At 35.6% G+C, this 22,235-nt stretch overlaps 1 pseudogene; it reads right to left on the minus strand.

Moving 5' to 3' along the window:
• Window positions 1-7,842: 7,842 nt before the first annotated feature.
• Window positions 7,843-14,673, minus strand: LOC136328511 (COP9 signalosome complex subunit 5-like; annotated as a pseudogene).
• Between the last annotated feature and the right edge of the window lie 7,562 nt (window positions 14,674-22,235).

The following is a 22,235-nucleotide window of genomic DNA, read 5'->3' on the forward strand; positions in this document are numbered from 1 at the left end:
TGGCTAATGAGATGGTGGTGCCCCTTCCAGAAGTGCAGCGGGGGCCTGATAAATGGCCTCAGGGGGCCGCATGCAGCCCGCGGGCCGTAGTTTGGGGACCCCTGGTGCAGAGCCTTGCTAACACCAAGAGGCCAGAGAATGGGATTTCCTACCCTCTGGGCCTGAGACTGCCTTCCTGACCTAGAGGGAAGCCTCAACAACAAGATGTCCCCATGAAATGGAGATTGCCTTTTCCCTCCTAAAGGCAACATGAAGTCAGGTGAATCCACTACAACTGGTGCCTAGACCCAGAAGCTCTCTTTAAACCCAAAAGCAGAAATTCCTTCTACCACCTGTATATGCCAGGCAGCTGGGCAGCCAGTGAGCAGCAGATTCAGCCACGACAAGCAGCTACTCACCCAGGAAAATGCTTTCTGTCAGACTGAACCTACGCCTCCCCTCGCATAATTAAGGACAAGGGACAGCCATGCAACAGCTGTGGGGATGTAATGTCACAATAAGCCCTGGCTTGGAAAGGGTTCTTTGGCCCAGAAGTTATGAGACCTTTTCCCTATTCAGAGGCCCCATGTTTCCGGGTCTTGAGGGCTCTTTCTGCACCCACAGCTAGAATCAGTAAGAATCAGTGGAGCAATCCTAGATAAACAATCATACCTAAGTAACAACACAAGGACTCTGAACTTAAATTGTTATTGGAGCCACCGCCTACAAAATTATCCAAGACCTGTCAGTTAGCTTAGACAATGTGACTGCCTTTTCAAATAGAAGATTTGAAAAATACTCAGAGATTCATAATACAATAGACAGAAAAAATAAGATACAATCAACATTTACCTGTCACACACACACAATTAAAAAATAAGAAAAATCACAGACTAAATGAGAAACATAATCAAAATTATTAAGCTTTGAAAATAAATAAGATAAAGAAAACTGGAATTAAGGTGATCTGTAATTATACAAATCAAAGGATTTTTTTGCTTGAGGTTTTAGTATACAATGATGTTGAAAGAAAGGAAAAAAAATCACCCTAAGGAGGAATTTTCTGGTTTAGGCCCAACTTACCTATCAGTTTTTCTATTATGGATTAGTTCATCACCTAGAAGAATATAATTTAACTTTTTTAAAATAAAGAATATTTACAGCCCTGGCCGGTTGGCTCAGTGGTAGAGCGTCGGCCTGGCATGCAGAAGTCCCAGGTTCGATTCCGGGCCAGGGCACACAGGAGAAGCACCCATCTGCTTCTCCACCCCTCCCCCTATCCTTCCTCTCTGTCTCTCTCTTCCCCTCCCGCAGCTGAGGCTCCATTGGAGCAAAGATGGCCCGGGCGCTGGGGATGGCTCCTTGGCCTCTGCCCCAGGCGCTAGAGTGGCTCTGGTCTCAACAGAGCGACGCCCTGGAGGGGCAGAGCATCGCCCCCTGGTGGGCAGAGCGTCGCCCCCTGGAGGGGCAGAGTGTCGCCCCCTGGTGGGCGTGCCAGGTGGATCCCTGTCAGGCGCATGCGGGAGTCTGTCTGACTCTCTCTCCCTGTTTCCAGCTTCAGAAAAATGCAAAAATGAAAGAAAGAAAGAAAGAAAGAAAGAAAGAAAGAAAGAAAGAAAGAAAGAAAGGAAGGAAGGAAGGAAGGAAGGAAGGAAGGAAGGAAGGAAGGAAGGAAGGAAGGAAGGAAGAAGAAAGAATATTTTAAACACTTAAAACCACTCCATGATTTTTCATCATTGTACCTTTTCCAAAATCACAATTTCATATTATTTATGAGTTGAAATAAGTAAAGTAACAGATACAGGTGTTTGGATATATTCCTTGTTTGTTATTCCATCTAAGTACTATAATGCTTGCTAAAGAGAAACTTAATTACAGAGACTAAGGTGCTTTGTCAGTAGTCACTTGCTACCTCTAGTATTTGAAAAGAAATGATGTGTTTGAAACTATAAATCAATTAGTAAAAGCATACACAGGTCCCATGACCATATTTTGATATTTGTCATTGGGTATAAAATTATTTTCCACATTAAGCATTCACTTTGTGACCTGGCTTTGGGATCTGTGAATACATATGACAGAATCTGTCCCTAACACTACACTTTTACAACATGATTGATAGGACAGCCATTGAAGATGCATCTCCACACTATTGGATTTTGAAGAGGATGGAAAATTTGTCAAAACTCTCACAAGTAAGAGTATATAAGGGTATAAATAGTGACAGTCAAAGACTTGACTTGGGGGTGGTGAACACACAATGTGATGTACAGAGATATGTGATAGAATTGGGCACCTAAAACCTGTAAAATTATGTTAACCAGTGCCACCCAAAAAAATTCAATTAAAAATAAATTAATTTTAAAAACTCCAACAAGTTGCAAAGAACACTACATCCTATCCACCACCCTTTTACAGATAAGGAAATTAAAGCTCAGAGATAAGTAACTGGGCTAAGGTTGCACAGTAAAGTAAGTGACAAGCAGGATTACTACACAGTTCTGCTTCCAAATTCTGTGTTCTTAGCACTCTACCCTACTGGCTCCAATAAAGGAAACCATGCAATGCAGATGGCTTGGGAAACAGCCAGTATAGGAAGTAAGCAAAGCACACATAACCATCATGCATGCATTGACCTTTTTTTACTAAGGAGGGCAATCTCAGCAGAGGAAACTGTTTTTAAAACCACTGAACCAAACCCAGATGGAACAAAATTCCCATCTCCAGCATGGTTGCTTGAAAAAAAGACAAGTATTTATTCCTTAGGATCTCATCCACAGGTTAAGTTTACCTGGAATATGTCCTCTTTAGTGCAGCCTCCCCTGGACTCACTCCCACCACCAGGCCTTAATCTCCACATTTTTTTAAAATTCTGTGGAGGTAGCCTCGACGGCTCTTGGGACACTTATCAACTTTGAATTTGCTTAGTTTATGCTTCTCTAGCTCAAGATGTAGGTTTTAGAATTCAAGAGACCTAGGGTTGAATCTAAGCTCTGCCATTTGGTTGTTGTGTTACTTTGAATAATTCAGTCAAATACTTAAAATCTTGGTGTTCTCATATAAATGATCATAATGATATTATTTTTTTCTTTAGATTGTTGTATGAATTAAATGAGATACCATACATAAGTACTGAACAGAGAGCTGATATGTTGTAGGCTCCCAGCAGTTTTTTTTGTTGTTGTGGTGGTGGGTTTTTTTGTTTGTTTGTTTGTTTTACAGAGAGAGAGTCAGAGTGAGGGATAGACAGGGACAGACAGACAGGAATGGAGGGATGAGAAGCATCAATCATTAGATTTTCGTTGCGCATTGCGACACCTTAGTTGTTCATTGATTGCTTTCTCAAAATGGATCAAAGATCTAAACATAAGACCTGAAACAATAAAGTACATAGAAGAAGACATAGGCACTAAACTCATGGACCTGGGTTTTAAAGAGCATTTTATGAATTTGACTCCAATGGCAAGAGAAGTGAAGGCAAAAATTAATGAATGGGACTACATCAGACTAAGAAGTTTTTGCTCAGCAAGAGAAATTGATAACAAAATAAACAGAAAGCCAACTAAATGGGAAATGATATTTTCAAACAACAGCTCAGATAAGGGCCTAATATCCAAAATATACAAAGAACTCATAAAACTCAACAACAAACAAACAAACAATCCAATAAAAAAATGGGAAGAGGACATGAACAGACACTTCTCCCAGGAGGAAGTACAAATGGCCAACAGATATATGAAAAGATGCTCATCTTTAGTTATTAGAGAAATGCAAATCAAAACTGCAATGAGATACCACCTCACACCTGTTAGATTAGCTATTATTAACAAGACAGGTAATAGCAAATGTTGGAGAGGCTTTCTCATATGTGCCTTGACCGCAGGCCTTCAGCAGACCAAGTAACCCCTTGCTTGAGCCAGCGACCTTGGGTCCAAGCTGGTGAATTTTTGCTCAAACCAGATGAGCCCACACTCAAGCTGGTGACCTCGGGGTCTCGAACCTGGGTTTTCTACATCCCAGTCCGACGCTCTATCCACTGCGCCACCACCTGGTCAGGCTCCAACAGTTTTTGTAAACTTTAATAATAAGTATTAATATCATTAATTTTATTCCATAACACATTCTGATGAAAGCCTATCTAATTAAGATCCCTCTGTACCAATTCCTTTTAGTAAGTAAAAGAAAATAAAGCTGAATCACATTAAGTATCTCACTTAAGAATGGTATCGGACATAAAAATTACCAATGCAACTAATTCTTGTTTTCATTCATATATTCAACAAATATTAATTTGAGCATTCACGTGTAAGTCAGTATTCTTAGATATAGCAAAACCTCCCAGAACTTACCATTTTTTCATTTAGGTAGTAATCACAAAAAATAAATTGAAGATTTAAAATTTAAATACATACATATTTTTTTTCAAGTATTAGTTTCAGACAAAATACTTGCAAATGAGCAGTACAATAGCTTGTTCTGCAGCTATTTAATCCACACACACATAAAAATGTATAGTTCCTTGATTGAGAATATTTTTTATTTCCAGATAAACATATGGGATTAGTATTTGTTATGTTTCTATCAGACAAGAGAGACTTGGAAATATAGGTTCCAAAGGAGAATTATACTGCTCCCAAATAAAATCAGAGTTGTGTGGCTAAAGAAGATGGATGCTGGGGGAAACACATATTCACTGCTGCAGTGTTAGAAAATAACCAAGTCAAATGCTGAAGGACAAGATAGAGCTGGTGATAACTTGGTGTGCATAAGAAAAAAGTTATTTACCCTATAAATCAATGTTTATAGCATTATTGCAGTGACAAAATTATAGAGATAAAAGACTATGGATTTTGCTTCATAAATTTGAGGCTTTATTGTTTGGTACATATATATTTTGGATCATAACCCAGAAGATGAATCCTTTTGCAAGTATATTAGTTTTCTAGGACAGCATAACAAATGCCCACAAACAGAGTGGCTTGAAAGAACATAAGTTTATTCTTTCAAAGTCTGGAAATTAGTTTGAAATCAAAGTATTGTTGGGATAATATTCTCCCTGAAGGCTTTCGAAAGGTTTCCTTTCCTGCTTCCCTCCTAACTTTCAGTGGTTGCCAGCAGTACTTCCAGTGGTTACTAGGAGTAAGAATTCCTTGATTTGAACATTCACCACTTCAATCTCTGTCAATGTTGTCACATGGCATTTTCCCTATGTGTCTGTCTGTTTAAATTTCCCTCTTCTTTTTCTCTTGCAAGGACACTATTCATATTGAATTAGATTCTACGTAATCCAGAAAATCCACAACTTAACTTGATTATTATCTGCAGAGACCTGTATTCCCCAAAAAAGGTCCCATTCACAGCTACCAGGCATTAGGACTTGAACAAATCTTTTTTGGGGGAGGAGGGACATAATTCAACCTATAATAAGCCTCTAATAATTTTCTTTTTCCCTGAAGTAGACTGTATTAGATGTAAATGTAGCCACTCTTGCTTTTATTCTTGTACTACTAACATTGCATGGCATATCTTTTCCCATCCTTTAACTTTCAACTGTCTATGTGGAAATGAATTTCAAGTACACTTTTTTTGGAGGGGCTTACAATAATAAAAGTTTATCACTCATAGGACATTTTAGCTATGGGATGATTGTGGTATTGTTCCATATGTCTTCTCCATTGGATTCCAGATTACTGTTATCTGGGACATGGTGTTACCTGAAAGGGAGAAAAGCACAGAATAGGCAACAGCAATGGCTCTCAAAGCTTCTGCTAAAAATAGCACAAACCACTTCTTTTTATGTTCCATTGATCAATGCAAATTATGTGTCCAACTGTCAACATAGGTTTATTTCTCATTCACGTTTATGTGGTTCTAGATCAGTTGTGACTGTCCTCCTTATGTCTTCTTTATTCTGGGATCTAGACAGAAGGAGCAGCCCAGAGCTGAAACTTGCAGAACACAACTACTCTGGCCTTTGGTTTCTGCTTTCAAACTGCATTCTGGTGGAAATAAGAGCTTTACCCCTTTCTTCCCTGGGCATTTGCTTTCAGGTTCTTGGGATAATTCCAGACATCTCAAGAAAACGAGGAAGATAGTTCCCCATGAAGTGTTTGTATGTACCACATGAGTAATGGTGTTGTAAGCATTTTTGTACTCTCTGGTCTAAACAGTGTTTAAAGCAGACCTTTTCTTTATTGGGGAGCTTTGGTGGGTTCCCTGTAGAATACTTCTGTAGGTATTTCTTGCTATGTCCTTGATGTAAATAAATATCTCTCTGTTTTGTAGAGTGGCTTAATCTTTCTGCAGAACCACAGGAATCTGGTGGTTCATTTCTAGGTTTTTCCTGTTTAAGTCTCATCAGCCCTGAGGACAGCCCTATTGCACAGAAATGATGATCGACCAAACTAGCTCCCTCACTTGTAAAGCCTTCATCTGCTCAATGGAAAACACCCAGGCAGTCGTGGCCCTGAAAAATCTTGGGTGCATGAAGTTAATTTCTTTTAGGAAGCAAATAGTTGGATGTATTTTTTGTCTCCTTCTTACTAATCCCTGACTTTTGATTGGAATATTTAAGACCATTAATGTTCTTTTTTTATGTTAGGGCTCAAATGTGCCATTTCATTATCTGTTTTTTGTTGTTGCTGTTTTTCCTTTTTATCATTCCTTGGTTTGTTTTTCTCTTTCTTTCTTTCTTTCTTTCTTTCTTTCCTTCTTTCTTTCTTTCTTTCTTCTTTCTTTTTATTTTTTTTATCAAGAGAGAGTGACAGAAACAGACACACAAAGACAGAGATGGCGACAGATGGGGACAGACAGATAGGAAAGGAGAGAGATCAGTAACATCAACTTGTAGTTGCAGCACCTTAGTTATTCATTACTTTCTCATATGTACCCTGACCAGGGGGGTGCAGCCAAACCAAGTGACTGCTTTTTCAAGCCAGCAACCTTGGGTTTAAGCCAGTGACCTTGGGCTTCAAGACAGGGACATCTGGGCTCAAGCTAGTGACCATGGGGTCATGTCTATTATTTCATGCTTAAGCTGACACCCTGTGTTCAAACTGGTGAGCCCACACTCAAGCTGGAAACCTCGGGGTTTTGAACTTGGATCCTCAGTGTTCTGGGCAGATGCTCTATCCACTGCACCACTGCCTGATCAGGCTTGCTCTTTCTTTCTTTCTTTCTTTCTTTCTTTCTTTCTTTCTTTCTTTCTTTCTTTCTTTCTTTCTTTCTTTCTTCTTTCTTTCTTTCTTTCTTCTCTCTTTCTCTCTTTCTTTCCTTTTTAACTTCTTTGTTGATTACATGAGCACTTTTAGGATTCGAAAATTTTGAGAGTATTACACATTATATTTAAATTAGTGGTTGTTACCATACACATAATACATATCAGATCTACTCGTATTGACCTTAAACAACTCCAAGTAAGGTATAGAAACCACACTTCCATTTATATCTCATTCATTGTCTCTCCAATGAAAAAAAAAGCAAAACAAAAAAAATAATTGTCTTAAGTATTTTTTATAGATGTACTTAGTACCACATCAGATGGTAGTTATATATTTTGTTTTAATCATCAAATATGATTTAGGAAATTTATCAGAATGAAAGTCTATTACTTTTATATCTATTTTTACTCACTCCACTGATTTCCTTTCTGAAGTTATGAGCAGTGTGATGTTTTATTACTATTTAGAGAAATTCTTTTATGTATTTTTTTTCATTTTAAAGACTTTTATTACAGGATGTTAGTAAAATTCAGGACATTTCAGAGCACCTTATATTTCTAATCATATCTTTGGTAACTGGTTTTAAATGTTACTTGAGTGTTTTTCTCATACTGACTTTCAAACAAAAGTACTAAGTGATTGTTTAAGAGATGTTAATTTGATTAAGCAGTTTATCCTTAATAACCTGAGATATTAATTCATGGATAGCTTCTATGGTAGTTTTACAGTTGTCTCACATGGCTTTGGCAAATTTATCTTCTGACTTTCAGTTATGTGTTTCTAAACCCAACAGAAACTCCTTTGCCCCAGCTGGGCTTCTGACTTCAAATTTTTCAGATGATCAAAGACCTGGCCAGGGTATAGTGTGCATTAATAAACAAGCTAGAGGAACTCAGCATATTCGCATAGTACCATTATTTCACAAACTACGAAGCAATTTGTGATCCAAAGAGAACTTGAGATATGATATTTCTAAAGAATAATATTGTTGGCAGTATATACCAAATATTCTATTTTTTTGTTGTTTTTCAACATTTCAAATATTTTCTCTTTTTTTTTAGTTTTTATTCATTTTAATTTATTGTGTTAACATGGATTCAAGTGTCCCACTTAATATAACTCCCTCACCCCCACCCCTTTGTCCCCCATTATCCTTCTCTTTATCCACCTCCACCTAACTCCCTCACCCCTTCCCTCTGAGATTTGCTGTCCTATAATTTTTATCTATGTGTTAGGTATATATAATTTTACTAACCCCTTCACCTTCTCTGATCCCATCCCTTTATCCCCCTTCCTTCTGACAGCTGTCTCTCTGCTTCCTGAGACCTTGCCTTTGCCTATATTCAGTTCCTCAGTTCACTTTGTTCATTAGATTCCACATATAAGTGAGGTCATATGATATTTGTCTTTCTCTGCCTGGTTTATTTCATTTAGCATAATAATCTCCAGGTCAATCTATGCCATCACAAAAGGTAAGATTTCCTTCTTATTTATGGTTTCATAGTATTCCACTGTGTATATGTACCACTGATTTTTAATCCACTTGTCCACTGATGGACACTTGGACTGTATCCGGATCTTGGCTATTGTAAACAGTGCGGTAATAAACATGAAGGTGCATATCTTTTTTTGAATCAGTGATTTGGTATTCCTAGGGTATATTCCTAAAAGTGGAATAGCTGGGTCAAAAGGGCAGTTCCATTTTTAATTTTCTGAGGAAACTTCATACTGTTCTCCACTGTGGCTGCACAAGTCTGCATTCCCACCAGCAGTGCAGGAGGGTTCCCTTTTCTCCACACCCTAACCAGCACTTGTTTTATGTTGATTTGTTAATGCACACCATTCTGAGAGGTGTGAGGTGATATCTCATTGTAGTTTTAATTAACCTTTCTCTGATGATTAGTGATGTCAAATATTTTTTCATATGCCTGTTGACCATCTGTATATTCTCTTTGGAGAAGTGTCTATTCAGTTCTTTTGCCCATTTTTTAATTGGATTGTTTACCTTCCTGGTGTTGAGTTTTAGAAGTTCTTTATAAATTTTGGTTATTAACCCCAAATCAGATGTATTGGCAAATATGTTCTATCGTTGTGTGGGTTATCTTTTTCTTTTGATCATGATGTCTTTTGCTATACAAAAGCTTTTTGGTTTGATTATAGTCCCATTTGTTTATCTTGTCCTGTATTTCTCTGGCCTGTGGAGATAAATCTACAAAAATATTGCTACAAGAGATATCAAAGAATTTGCTGCTTATGTTTTTGTCCAAGATGTTTATGGTTTTGCAATTTACACTTAAGTCTTTTGTTCATTTTGAGTTTGTTTTTGTAAATGGTGTAAGTTGGTGATCTAGTTTCATTTACTTGCATGTACTTGTCCAGTTTTCCCAACACCATTTATTAAAGAGGTTATCTTTACTCCATTGTATACTCTTACCTCCTTTATCAAATATCAATTGACCATAAAGGTGTGGGTTTATTTCTGGGTTCTCTGTTGTATTCCATTGATCTGTATGCCTGCTCTTATGCCAGTAGCAACTTTTTTTAATTACAATGACCTTATAGTATAATTTGATATCAGAATGTGGTAACTCCAGTTTATTCTTCCTTTTCAAGATTACTGAGGCAATTCATTTTCTTTATTGGTTCCATATAAATTTTTGGAATATTTGTTCTGATCTGTGAAGTAAGCCATTGGTATTTTAATAGGAATTGCATTGAATTTATAGATTGCTTTGAGTAATATAGACATTTTAATGATGGTTATTCTTCCTATCCATGATCTTGGTATATACTTGCACTTGTTTTTATCTTCCTTGATTTCTCTTTTCAATGTCTTATATTTTTAGTACAAGTCTTTTACCTCCTTGGTTAAATTTACTCCTTAAGTACTTTATATTTTTTGTTGCAGTAGTGAAGGGCATTGTTTCCTTAATTTCTCTTTCAGACAGTTTATTGTTGGTGTATAAAGATGCCACTGATTTCTGAATATTAATTTTATACCCTGTCACTTTGCTGAATTCATTTATCGGGTCTGGTAGTTTTTGACTGAGATGTTAAGGTTTTCTATGTACAGTATTATGTCATCAGCAAATGGTAGTATTATTTCTTTTTTTTTCCCCCAGTTTGAATGCCTTTTGTTTCTTCTTCTTCTCTGATTGCTGTGGCTAGGACTTCCAGAAGTATGCTGAATAAGGGTGGTGAAAAGAGCACCCTTGCCTTGTTCCTGATCTTAAGGGGATTGTTCTTAATTTTTGCCCATTGAGTATGATGTTGGCTGTGGGTCTGTCATAGATGGCCTATATTATGTTGAGGTATAGAGGTATATTCCCTGTATTCCCACTTTGCTGAGGGTTTTGATCATAAATGGGTACTGGGTTTTTTTAAATGCTTTTTCTTCGAATCTATTAATATAATCATATGATTTTTATCCTTCCTTTTGTTTATGTGATGAATTATATTGATTTATTTGTGAATGTTATACCAGCCTTGCCTCCTTGGAATGAATCCCACTTGATCATGATGTGTTATTTTTTTAATGTGTTGCTGGATCCAATTTGCTAATATTTTGCTGAGTATTTTAGCATCTATGTTCACCAGGGATATTGGCCTATAGTTTTTTTCCTTTGTAGAGTCTTTACCTAGTTTTGAAATAAGGATAATGCTTGCCTCATAAAAGGAACTTGGAAGTCTTCTCTCCTCTTGAATTTTTTGAAGTAGCTTGAGAAGGATAGGTGTTAGTTCTTCTTTGAATGTTCAGTAAAATTTGCCTGTGAAGCCATCAAGTCCAGGACTTCTGTTTGCTGGAAGTTTTTTTTGATAACTATTTCAATTTCATTTGTTGTAATCAGTCTGTTTAGCTTCTCTGATTCCATAATAAGTTTTGGAAGATTGTAGGTTTCTAGGAATTTATCCATATCACCTAGGTTGTCCAATTCTTTGGCATATGGATCTTCATAGTATTTTCTTAAAATCCTTTGTATTTCTGCTGTGTCAGTTGTTACTTCTCCACTTTCATTTCTAATTTCATTTATTTGAGTCCTCTCTCTTTTTTTCTTGATGAGTCTGGTTAAAATTTTTTCAATCTTATTTACCTTTTCAAAGAACCAACTCTTGGTTTCATTTATCGTTTGTATTGCTTTTTAGGCTTTATGTCATTTATTTCTGCTCTGATCTTTATTATTTCCTTCCTTTTACTTCCTCTGGGCTTTATTTATTGTTCTTCTTTTATTATTTTTAGATTCAGGGTTCAGTTGTTTATTTGAACTTTTTCTTGCTTCTTAAGGTATGTCTGTAATACTCTGAACTTCCCTCTCAGGACTGCTTTTGTTTTGTCCCATAAATTTTGAGTTGTTTTATGTTCATTTTCATTTGTTTCAATGAAATTTTTTACTTATTCCTTAATCTTGTTGTTAATCCATTCATTATTTAATAGCATGCTATTTTGCCTCCAAGTGTTTGAACATTTTTTTAGTTTTTCTATTGTGGTTGATTTCTAGTTTTATGCCATTGTGATCAGAGAAGGTGCTTGATATTATTTCAATCTTCTTAATTACATTGAGATATGTTTTGTGTCCTAACATGTGGTCTTTTCTAGAGAATTTACCATGAGCACTTGAAAAGAATGTATATTTTGCTTCCTTGAAAAAAAGATTTAGAGGATATCAATTGAATCCAGTTGATCTAGTCTGTCATTTAAGGCCATTGTTTCCTTGTTAATTTTCTGTCTGGGGGATCTATTCATTGATGTTTGTGGAGTATTAAAATCCCCTACTATTATAGTATAGTTGTTAATCTTGCCCTTTATGTCCATCAAAGTCTGCTTTATATATTTAGGTGCTTCTATATTTTCCACTTAAATATTTACAATGGTTATATCCTCCTGTTAGATTGTTCCCTTTATCATTATGTAGTGACCTTCTTTATCCCTTATGATAGCCTTTGTTTTAAAGGCTATTTTGTTCGATAAAAATATTGCTACACCAGATTTTTTTTTTCATTTTCATTAGCAGGAAATATTTTTTTTCATCCCTTTGCTTTCAGTCTATGTGTATCTTTTGTTCTGTGATGGGTCTCTTGTAGAGAACATGTGTATGGATCCTATTTTCTTATCCATGCAGCTACCCTAAGTCTTTTGATTGAAGCATTTAACCCATTTACATTTGAGGTTATTATTGATATGTACTTATTTATTGCCATTTTATTTTCTAAATATACAATCTCTTTTTCTTCAATTTTTTTTCCTTTGCTCTTTTTACAGCAGACCCCTTGACATTTCTTGCAGTACTGGTTTGATTGTAATGAATTCCTTCAGTTTGGGGGGGGGGGTTCTGGGAAATTTTTTTATTTCTCCTTCTATTTTAAATGCAAGCCTTGCTAGATAAAGTAGACTTTGCTGTAGGTCCTTGTTTTGCTGCACTTTGAATATTTCTTGTCAATCCCTTCTGGCCTCTAGTTTGTTTCTGTTGAGAAGTCAGATGTCATACTTATGGGGACACCTCTTTAGATAATTAACTGCTTTTCTCTTGTATCTTTTAGTATTCTTTCTTTGTCTCTTAACTTTGGCATATTAATTATGATGTGTCTTGGTGTAGGCCTCCTTGGGTTCCTCTTTAATGGGACTCTCTGTGCTTCTTGAACTTGTGTGACTTTTTCCTTGATCAGTTTAGGGAAATTTTCAGCTATGATTTCTTCAAACAGGTTCTCTATCCTTTGATTGTCTCTTCTCCTTCAGGAACCCCTATGATGTGGATGTTGTTTCTCTTCATGTTGTCACAGAGATGTCTTAGAGTATTTTTCAGTCTTTTTGAGCCTATTTTTATTTTGCTGTCCTACTCTGTGTTTATGTTTGTCTTGTCTTCTAAATCTCTTCATTAGTCCCCTGCTTCATCCAGCCTATTTATTCCTTCTAATGCAGTCTTCATTTCTGATATTGTATTTGTCATTTCTGACTTATTCTTTTTTTATGATTTTAATTTCTTTTTTGATGCTTGCTATCTCTTTATTTAGGTGCTCTTTATGTCCATTCATTGTTGCTCTAAGATACTTAAGCATTCTTCTCGGTGTGGCTTCTTCTGTTATCCTTGGTTATAGACTTCTCTTTGTTTAATCCAAAGTTTGTTTTTCAATATGATTGTTCTTAAAAGAAGTTGTTATCCAATTTGGTCCTGAGAGGTGGCAGTTGGAACATCTGTCTACTCCATTGCCATCTTGGAATCACTCTTATTTATTTATTTATTCATTTATTTTGACTGAGAGAGAGAGAAAGAGTCAGAGAGAGGACTAGATAGGGACAGACAGACAGGAAGGGAGAGAAATGAGAAGCATCAATTCTTTGTTGCAGTACCTTAGTTTTTCATTGATTGCTTTCTCACATGTGCTTTGACAAGGGGGCTACAGCAGAGCAAGTGACCTTAGGCTCAATCTAGCATCTTTGTGCTTCAAGCCAGTAACCTTGGGGCTGAAGCTAGGGATTGTGGGGTCATGTCTATGATCCCATCCTCAAGCCAGCGACCCTGCACTAAAGCTGGTGAGCCCATGCTCAAGCTGGATGAGCCCTCAGTCAAATTGGCAACCTTGAGGTTTCAAACCTGGGTACTTTGAGTCCCAATCTGATGCTCTATCCACTGCACCACCACTTAGTCAGGCCAAGGATTCTATTTTATTAATTTGGATAGTATGTCACTCAGACGTTTTTTCATCAAGAGATTTATAGCCCTTTAGGCATGTCCTATTGGCTCCATGATTCACTTCCCCTGCAGATATTTTTCCTGTTGGTTCAATCACTACTTCTACAAATGGCTCCTGGAACCAATGATTGAGTATCTGAGTACTAACATTAATCTCGGAAAGCCAACAGCAATAGCCAGGGTGGCTATGATACCAGTTAATTGCATTTTTTTTAATATTTTTATTTTAGAGAGAAAAAGAGAGTGAGAGTAGGGGGAAGTAGCAAGAAGCATCACCTCCCATATGTGCCTTGATTAAGCAAGTCCAAGGTTTCAAACCAGTTACCTCAGCATTCCAGGTTACAGCTTTATCCACTGCACCACCACAGGTCAGGCCCAGTTGCATTTTCAAGGCAGCCAACTTGTTTGGCATATTCTATACATGTGGCCATGTATTTATATGCAGCAGCCTGAGCATTTATTCCGTGTTTTTTTTTCTCTCTGTAGGCAAAGTAAAACTGTCTATAATAATCATTGCTTCACAATCCACCCTTCCCAGCATCAAGCCCATCACTTCCAAGTTGCCTACTGATCCTGTATGCATCACCATCTTTAGTAAAGCCCATGTTGAAATTTTGCAGTATGTAACAGTAATGATAATCCTTAGTCCAGGAATTTGCTGCTAGGATTTCTTGCTGCTGTTTTTTGTCATATTTGTGGATTTTGTTGATACTCTGGGTCATGCTTGTTGTTGGCTAATTTCCAGGTTTCCAGGTTTTCTGGGCCGTACAACTCTTGGATGCTGCCATCTCCAGGAATCCAAGAAGCTGTTGCCTCCACAACCAAAATGCAACTTCACCTTGCTGGGTTTCCGGGTGCAGGTTTCAAACTCACACCACACCACTGGTACAAACTAGTACTAACATTTTGAGAGAGCTGTGACATATCTTTATAATGTATTTTTTAAGGGTCCTTTGGTTAGCATCAAGTGCCCTTAGTTTTTGCTGTTACTGTTATTTTTTAGAGAACATTTTTTCCCTCTTCATTATCAAAATGTATTTTCACTGGATATTGACTTCATGGTTGATATATATTTTTTCTAATACTTAAAAAAAATATTGCACCAATGACTTCTGGCTTCGGTCATTTTCTATAAGAAATCTGCCATTCAAATTGTCAGTTCTCTGGCAACAATCAAAAATTTTTTTTCTGTTTTGAAGATGAGATTTCATAAGTCAAAAGCACACACTAAAAAAAAACTCATGCAAATTAAGATTATTTTCAATATTATGGACAATTTATAGCTGGCAAAATATTATGATAAATATGATAAGAAACAGTAATTTAGGCTTGAGCATCTCCAATGATTAATAATAATATTAACAATAATCAATAAAATAATAAATGGAATTATTAATTGAAGATGTTTACATTCTGTTGAATAAAATAAAAAATTTATATTTTGTCTCTCGGTATTAAGTCTGTTTAACTGAACACAGCAACTTCAAAACATTTAGGATATAGCAAAAGCAAGAGAAACATAATCTATCTTATTATTATACTTTGCAGTGCTTAGACACACATGGAAAACAATACCTAAGCGTATAACATTAGTATCCTTAATCTAGTTATTACCTCCTCCTGGGAGTTACTAGTCAATAGTCCTTTCTAGATTGAGTGCTGTTAATTTCACAGGTATCCCCCTTGGTATTAGAAGAAGGAAGTAGTGACCTGCATATTTCTCTCCACTAAAGGAAAAAGAAGACACTGATGTGGTAACAAAATGATGCACATCAGGTTTGTTGAGAACTTTCTCACCTGCTTCCACTTTTCAGCAAGTTTTTCTATTAAAGTCTTTAGTGACATTCTCAACTGTCTTAGATTAGATTTAGAACAGTGTATAAAGATAAAGCCCTATTACAACCTGCTACTTGCAAGGGGATTTTTAAGCATGAATAACCTGGACTTTACAATTTAAAGCAAACTCAAGCTTTCATCAAGGAATCTTAGGTATAACTTCACCTCTCTTTCAAGTTTCATTTTCCACATTATTGTTGATATGTGTGAAAGCATGCTAACTTTATTTTCATCTTTGGTAGCATTTAAACTCTGTGAAGCTTTAAAACATCATAGAGGCAAGTAATTAAGATCATTCTTATAATATTATCAACATGGACATAATCTTTTTAACATCCAATCTAAATATTTAGTGTGTTTAGTAGTTTAGAACCTCAACATAAAAGTATCACCTCCTTGGAAAGTCTTTCCCTGCAGACCCCATGTAAGTCACCTTCACACTCAGTTTCTATCTCAGTTCCTTACTGAGTTTCTTCCTAGCACTAATCATCACAACATGAATTTATTTATTTATTTATTTTTGTCTATACATTTTTAATGTGTGGCTTCTGCAACTAGGATGCAAGTTTCATGACTGTAGCAATATCATTTATCCCTTACTGCCCAGTCACTGTGCCTCAATCAGTTCTTAACATATAGGAAAACCTCAGTAATAATTTTTGAATGAGTGACTCAATCAAGCAATCAACCTATCAGTTCACCGATGTATTTTGTAAGGGTAAGAATTATTATCCCATTCAATAAAATCAACAACTTCAGGTGGGTCTTTCCTAATTAGAAATCATATTACATTTATTCAGGTGAATATTTTACACATTTTCCTCATTCTTCAAATTGTCAATAACTCATTCTCAGCTGATGACTTCTTTTATTTTATCAAGATAACTTCCTCTTGCTTCAAAAACTGTATTTACCAGTCTGTTTACACATTTGTCCATGTTACCACCTTTCCCTTTTGCTACTGTAAATGAATGATCTCATATAACAATAACCCTTTTACTTCTGCACTCGAGTCTGTCTCTTCTCACATACTACATAAAAAATTCCAATTTTCCTCAATAATATGTTAAGCCTATCATAAAAAGCAGAATCAAAGTCAAAAACTCCTTTGACATTATATCACCAACTAGCTGCCATTTAACTCCTGTTCTTTTTGTTTTTTTTTAATGAGACAGAGAGAGACAGAAACAGAGAGAGAAAGACAGATAGGGACAAACAAACAGGAAGGGAGAGAAATGAGAAGCATCAACTCATAAATGTGGCACCTTAGTTGTTTATTAATTGCTTTCTCATATGTGCCTTGACCAGGAACGGGGGCTGCAGATGAGCCAGTGACCCCTTGCTCCAATCAGCGAAAGTAGCTTCAAGCCAGTGACCTTGGGCTTCAAGCCAACAACCTTTGGGCTCAAGCCAGTAAGCATGGGGTCATGTCTATAGTACCATGCCCAAGCCAGCAATCCTGTTCTCAAGCTGGTGGACCTGTATTCAAGCTGGATGCACCTGTACACAAGCTGGCAATCTCAGGGTTCCAATCCTGAATCCTCAGCCTTCTGGGTCGCTGCTCTATCCACTGCCTGTTTGGACCTTTTTTCTGTTCTTTAAAGAAAGATTCTCCACAGAGTTTTCCAGTCTCTCTCCTCCTATAACCTCTTTGACTACTCCAATTTAAACAACCCTTTGTGAGTTAGCAGTAAACTTCACTCAGTAAAATCCAATAGTTAAGTCTCAATTCTCTCTCAGAAAGAGTAGCAGTGACATTTGACACAGGTGATTATTGCCTCCTACTTAAAATTCATGCTTTCCTTAGCTTTCTGAAAAATACTTGTGAAAGACTACATTTTATAAAGATGCCCACACAATATTTTCCAAATTGTAGGCTATTTTATAATGAACCTTGACACTCATTTTATGTTTGCTCCTTATAAATTCTGGCAGGCTTGAGATCGTCCTAACCATGGCATAAGATTGAAGTGGCACTACATTAATTTTTAAGATAGATCATAAAAAGCCATGCAGCTGTGTCATAGCCATCAGAAGAATAGAGGAAAAAATGTGGACATTGCTCACAGAGTTCTTTCTTATATATTGCTACTGCACAATTAACCCTTCCTGACACAAAGCTATTACTTCTACTCCTCTGAAATGTACCATTCTTTTTTTCTCTTCAAATTATTAATACATATAGACTGGACTTTTAATATGTATCTAGAATCAAATTCTTTGTTGCTATACTGCTTTGTTATTGAGGCCATGAAAATATACAACTGAAGAGGAACAAAAGCAAAGCTATTTTTAAAGAATATATTTAAAATAAGTGTTCGAAACTATAGCCCTTTTCTCTTATTACTCTGCTTTTTTATTTTTTATCTCCTCTTCTCTCGCTTTGCCCACTTTTCCAAATTATAGAGTCAATTCTGTGCTTTTTCACCCTTGGTCTAAATACTGAAAAAAGTATTTTTTTTCCTTCATATTTCTTATACCTCTTTCTTTTGTGCTCTTTTCTATTTACTCCTTAATCGCAAAAGGTCACTAGTTATCTGCCAGGAACTTAAACATATATCAGGTGCTTAAAAAATTAATGCGTGTGTTTTGGTTATTTTCCTCAAAGAGTTTGTAATTGAGTTGCAGAGAAAATACGGATGTTGATGAAGCAATTGAAGGACACTGATCTTTTCTTCATCATTTTCTTATGTTTTCTTTATTCCTATCTACAGCATAGCAAGCAAGCTATAACTTTATAATATTAAAAGGAGGGTGAGAAAAAGTGTCCTAGTAGGAAAACAAAAGCCACTCAAAGAGCTTTGGGCTACCAATGTTTTGTCAGAATATTCTTAATGAGGAACAGAATTTTAGTTAGAAGGGATTAGAGTATAGAGACAAGAAACTATATCATCAAGGGAAAGAGTACATTTATTTTAAATTGATGTTTCTGGAAGAATTATACACACACACACACATACATTTATATATATATATATATATATATAAACTTTATGTGTATATATACAGTTGATTCTCATTACCCATGGATTTTATCTTGAGGATTTGCCTGTTTTAAAATTTGTGAGTTCCAAATTCATATTTGTGGTACTTTCATGATCATTTGGGGATGTTCAGTGAGCAACAAAACATTGAGTTGACTCACATCTGTTTCTAACTGAGATTGAATAAGGCAATGATTTGCCTTTTTCCTCCTGTTTTTATTATGCAAACAAGAATTATTTTTGAAGTCCATTCAGTGCCATGTTTTTGCTTCTTTATGGTTTCTTTGTTGGAGATTTTGGTGTGTAAAATTGCACATATGCATAGTGCTAAAGTGCTGTCTACTGCCCCTAAGAGTAGGACAGCTGTGAAGTGACTTGTAGGGAAAATTCATGTTAGATTAGCTTTGTTTAGGCATGAGTCATAGTGCTGTGAGCCTAGAGTTCAATATTAATGAATCAACAATATATATTCGATAAGGTTTCTAAACAGAAACACATAAAACAAAGTTATATATTAATTGGCTGACAAAATACTGTGACCAGAGACTCATAGAACCCAAACCTTATATTTCATTTAGAAGCAAGAGTTTAGTATTCATTATTTTAGTGTACAATGCTTTTATAGACCACAACTCTAAATAAAAAAAAAATTGTCTCTCTCTATATAAATTATAAAGATATTATAATATTCATATCAATATTGTATGAATTTTATTGATATATTTTATTGTAATAAAAATATATCAATATTACTATATATATTAATAGTATTAAATAGTAATAAATACAAATAAATAGTAATAAATACAAATCATTTATTATTATAGCTAAGGCTCTAAGTTGGAAAGTCAATTATTTATTTATTTATTTATTTTAGTGAGAGAGATAGGAAAGGAGAGAGATGAGAAACATCAACTTGTAGTTGTGGCACTTTAGTTGTTCATTGATTGCATTTCATATGTGCCTTGACCAGAGTACTCCAACTTAACCAGTAACCACTTTGTTCAAGCCAGCAATCATGGGCTCAAGCTAGTGACCATAGAATCATGTAGTTGATCCCATGCTCAAGCCGGCGCCCTCTGGGTTTCAAACCTGTAACCTCAGTTTGGCAGGTCAATGCTATATCAATTGTGCCAACACTAGTCAGGCAAAGTTGGGTTTATAATAAATTGTTTTGCTCTGCATGTGATTGGCACCCCTGGACACTATGAAGCAGATTGCTTTCAGAACTTAGTTTTAAGCTTAGCATTATCTTTACTTGCCCAAATAAATGGTTGTGTAGAGTTTCAAACTAAGTTATAACTACAAAGAATGAACATTTTCTTGATCCTTTTTAGGCTTCTTCATTGACTAATACTTTAGATAACCAACTAGTACAGTTTTTGATGTGTGTAAGCAAAGCACAGACTATAGTTGGAATCTGGATATCTGTTTCTCAGTTTTTTAAATAGAACTGAACTTTACTCCAAAAGGATGCATAAGAGTTAGTATTACACAGTATCTATGTGTCAAATATTTCCCTGGATGTCTCCTAACTCTGTTGAGGAATCCATGCTCTTCATCTGCCTCCTGATTATTTGATCATACAATTTCGATGTCTGTTGCCATGGTCAGCTCAAATGTAGCCTTTGAATTAGCACTCCCATGGGAATTTTGTTCTGCATCGACATTCCTCACACACTACTTCTCACTGGGGATGCCCTTAGTGTTGTTGCACCCAAAACTTTTGGAGAGGGATGTGTATGCTCCCAGAACCTACCCTTTAGTTTCTTCCTGATTGCCTAAAAAATTGACATATTGCATTAATTATCAAATCTTGAAAATCACTCTAAAATTCCTACAATAATTTTAATAATTAACCTTGTAGCATTTTTGATGCACATTTGCTTTTAGTCATTTTATTTTAAAACTGTGGAAGGAATCATCAGAGTGAAGATTCAATGTTTATATCTGTTCTTCATGTAACCTTTAATATCAGAGATGTAGTATATACCTATGTGAATGAGAAAAATATGTCAAGACTTTTCCTGTAAGCACTTGTCTTTCACAGGTGGAAGTATGGAACAATAAATCAAGTTTTTGGAAAGAGTTAGACCTGTGTTTACACCAAATGTATAATTACTAGTATAGAAGCACTTCAAGTGCATTCCTTACTTAAGTGTAATTTACTCCCTCTTGTTTGCTGCCAAATAGAAATTTTAGTTGCTAAAGGAATGATGCTAACAAGGCTCATGGATTCACATAACATGACAAGGTGAATCATAAGTAGTCACTTGTTTTATGAGCTAAAGTTTTCCCAGAAAAAATATGATTTTCCTTCATTCTATCTAAAGGTAAGAAGAACACATCATTGTTCTAATAAATGCTAAGCTCCTCATTGCATGCAGATTCTTCCAATGGACTGAGTTTGCCTGGAGCCTTGATGAGGAAAGACAAGTGACTCTTCCATGGGCACACACAGTATCTTATGCCAGGTTCTCTGAGTGAATGATGTGTTTTTGCAGAGAAATTTTTGACCTTTTAATTATAAGGATTCTAGTAAAGAAATATGACATTGTACAGTGAATAATGTAGTCTTCTAATGTCTTGTGTAATATAGAATGACTTCCACAAGTTCTCAATTTTCAGTGCTTGGCAGCATCTTTCTAGGAAAAGTTTATTAATTTGAATGACTTTATTTGCCAGTATTTTTGAAGATTGAAACTCTAATTTTCCCTTCCCCAATGTCATGTACCTGAACAAATGAAATCTTTTGTGAGAGTTCAAAAGCAGTCAATATATATTTGTTATTAGTAGAAAAGATTCCACTACTCTTTCTGAAGGTGAGAACAATTTATTTTACTTCATCCAGAATATAAGTCACAAGAAAAATAAAGATAATGTTACTGCCCTGGCCAGATAGCTCAGTTTGTTAGAGCATCATCCTGAAGCACAAAGGTTGTGGGTTCGATCCATGGTCAGGGCACATACAGGATCAGATTAATGTTCCTGTCTCTCTCTCTCTCTCTTTAAAAACCAATTAAAAAAAAGATAATGTTATCATACAGCATAAATATTATTAAAAATAGTAGTAGTAATTATAGACATACATTTTATTGTATGCAAATTACTGTCCATACATCTCTAATTCTTACAATTCTACAAAATGATCACTTTTATTCTTATACCAATATGAAAAAAATTTAAAGGATATTTAATTGTTTCATAGCTAATGAGTGTTTAAAACTGCAATTCAAATACATGCATTTCTGACTCTCTATTAATCAACATCTGAATTAGCTCCCTCATTTTGTTTATCTTCTTAACTTCCCTTCTTTCCATCAAATCAATCAACATTTTTTATTTTATTACTAATGTGATTTAAACACCATGACAGACTCTTGAAATAAAAACAATAAATACAACATCACTTTATCTCTCAATAATTTTCTACTCTAATAGATGAGACAGACATGAAAAATAATAATTTTATAAAAATATACATGTTAAAAAGAGATAAGTATAAAGTACAGAAGTGATTCAAAATGAAT

This window comes from Saccopteryx bilineata, chromosome 3, assembly GCF_036850765.1.
Source record: "Saccopteryx bilineata isolate mSacBil1 chromosome 3, mSacBil1_pri_phased_curated, whole genome shotgun sequence".
NCBI lineage: Eukaryota > Metazoa > Chordata > Mammalia > Chiroptera > Emballonuridae > Saccopteryx > Saccopteryx bilineata.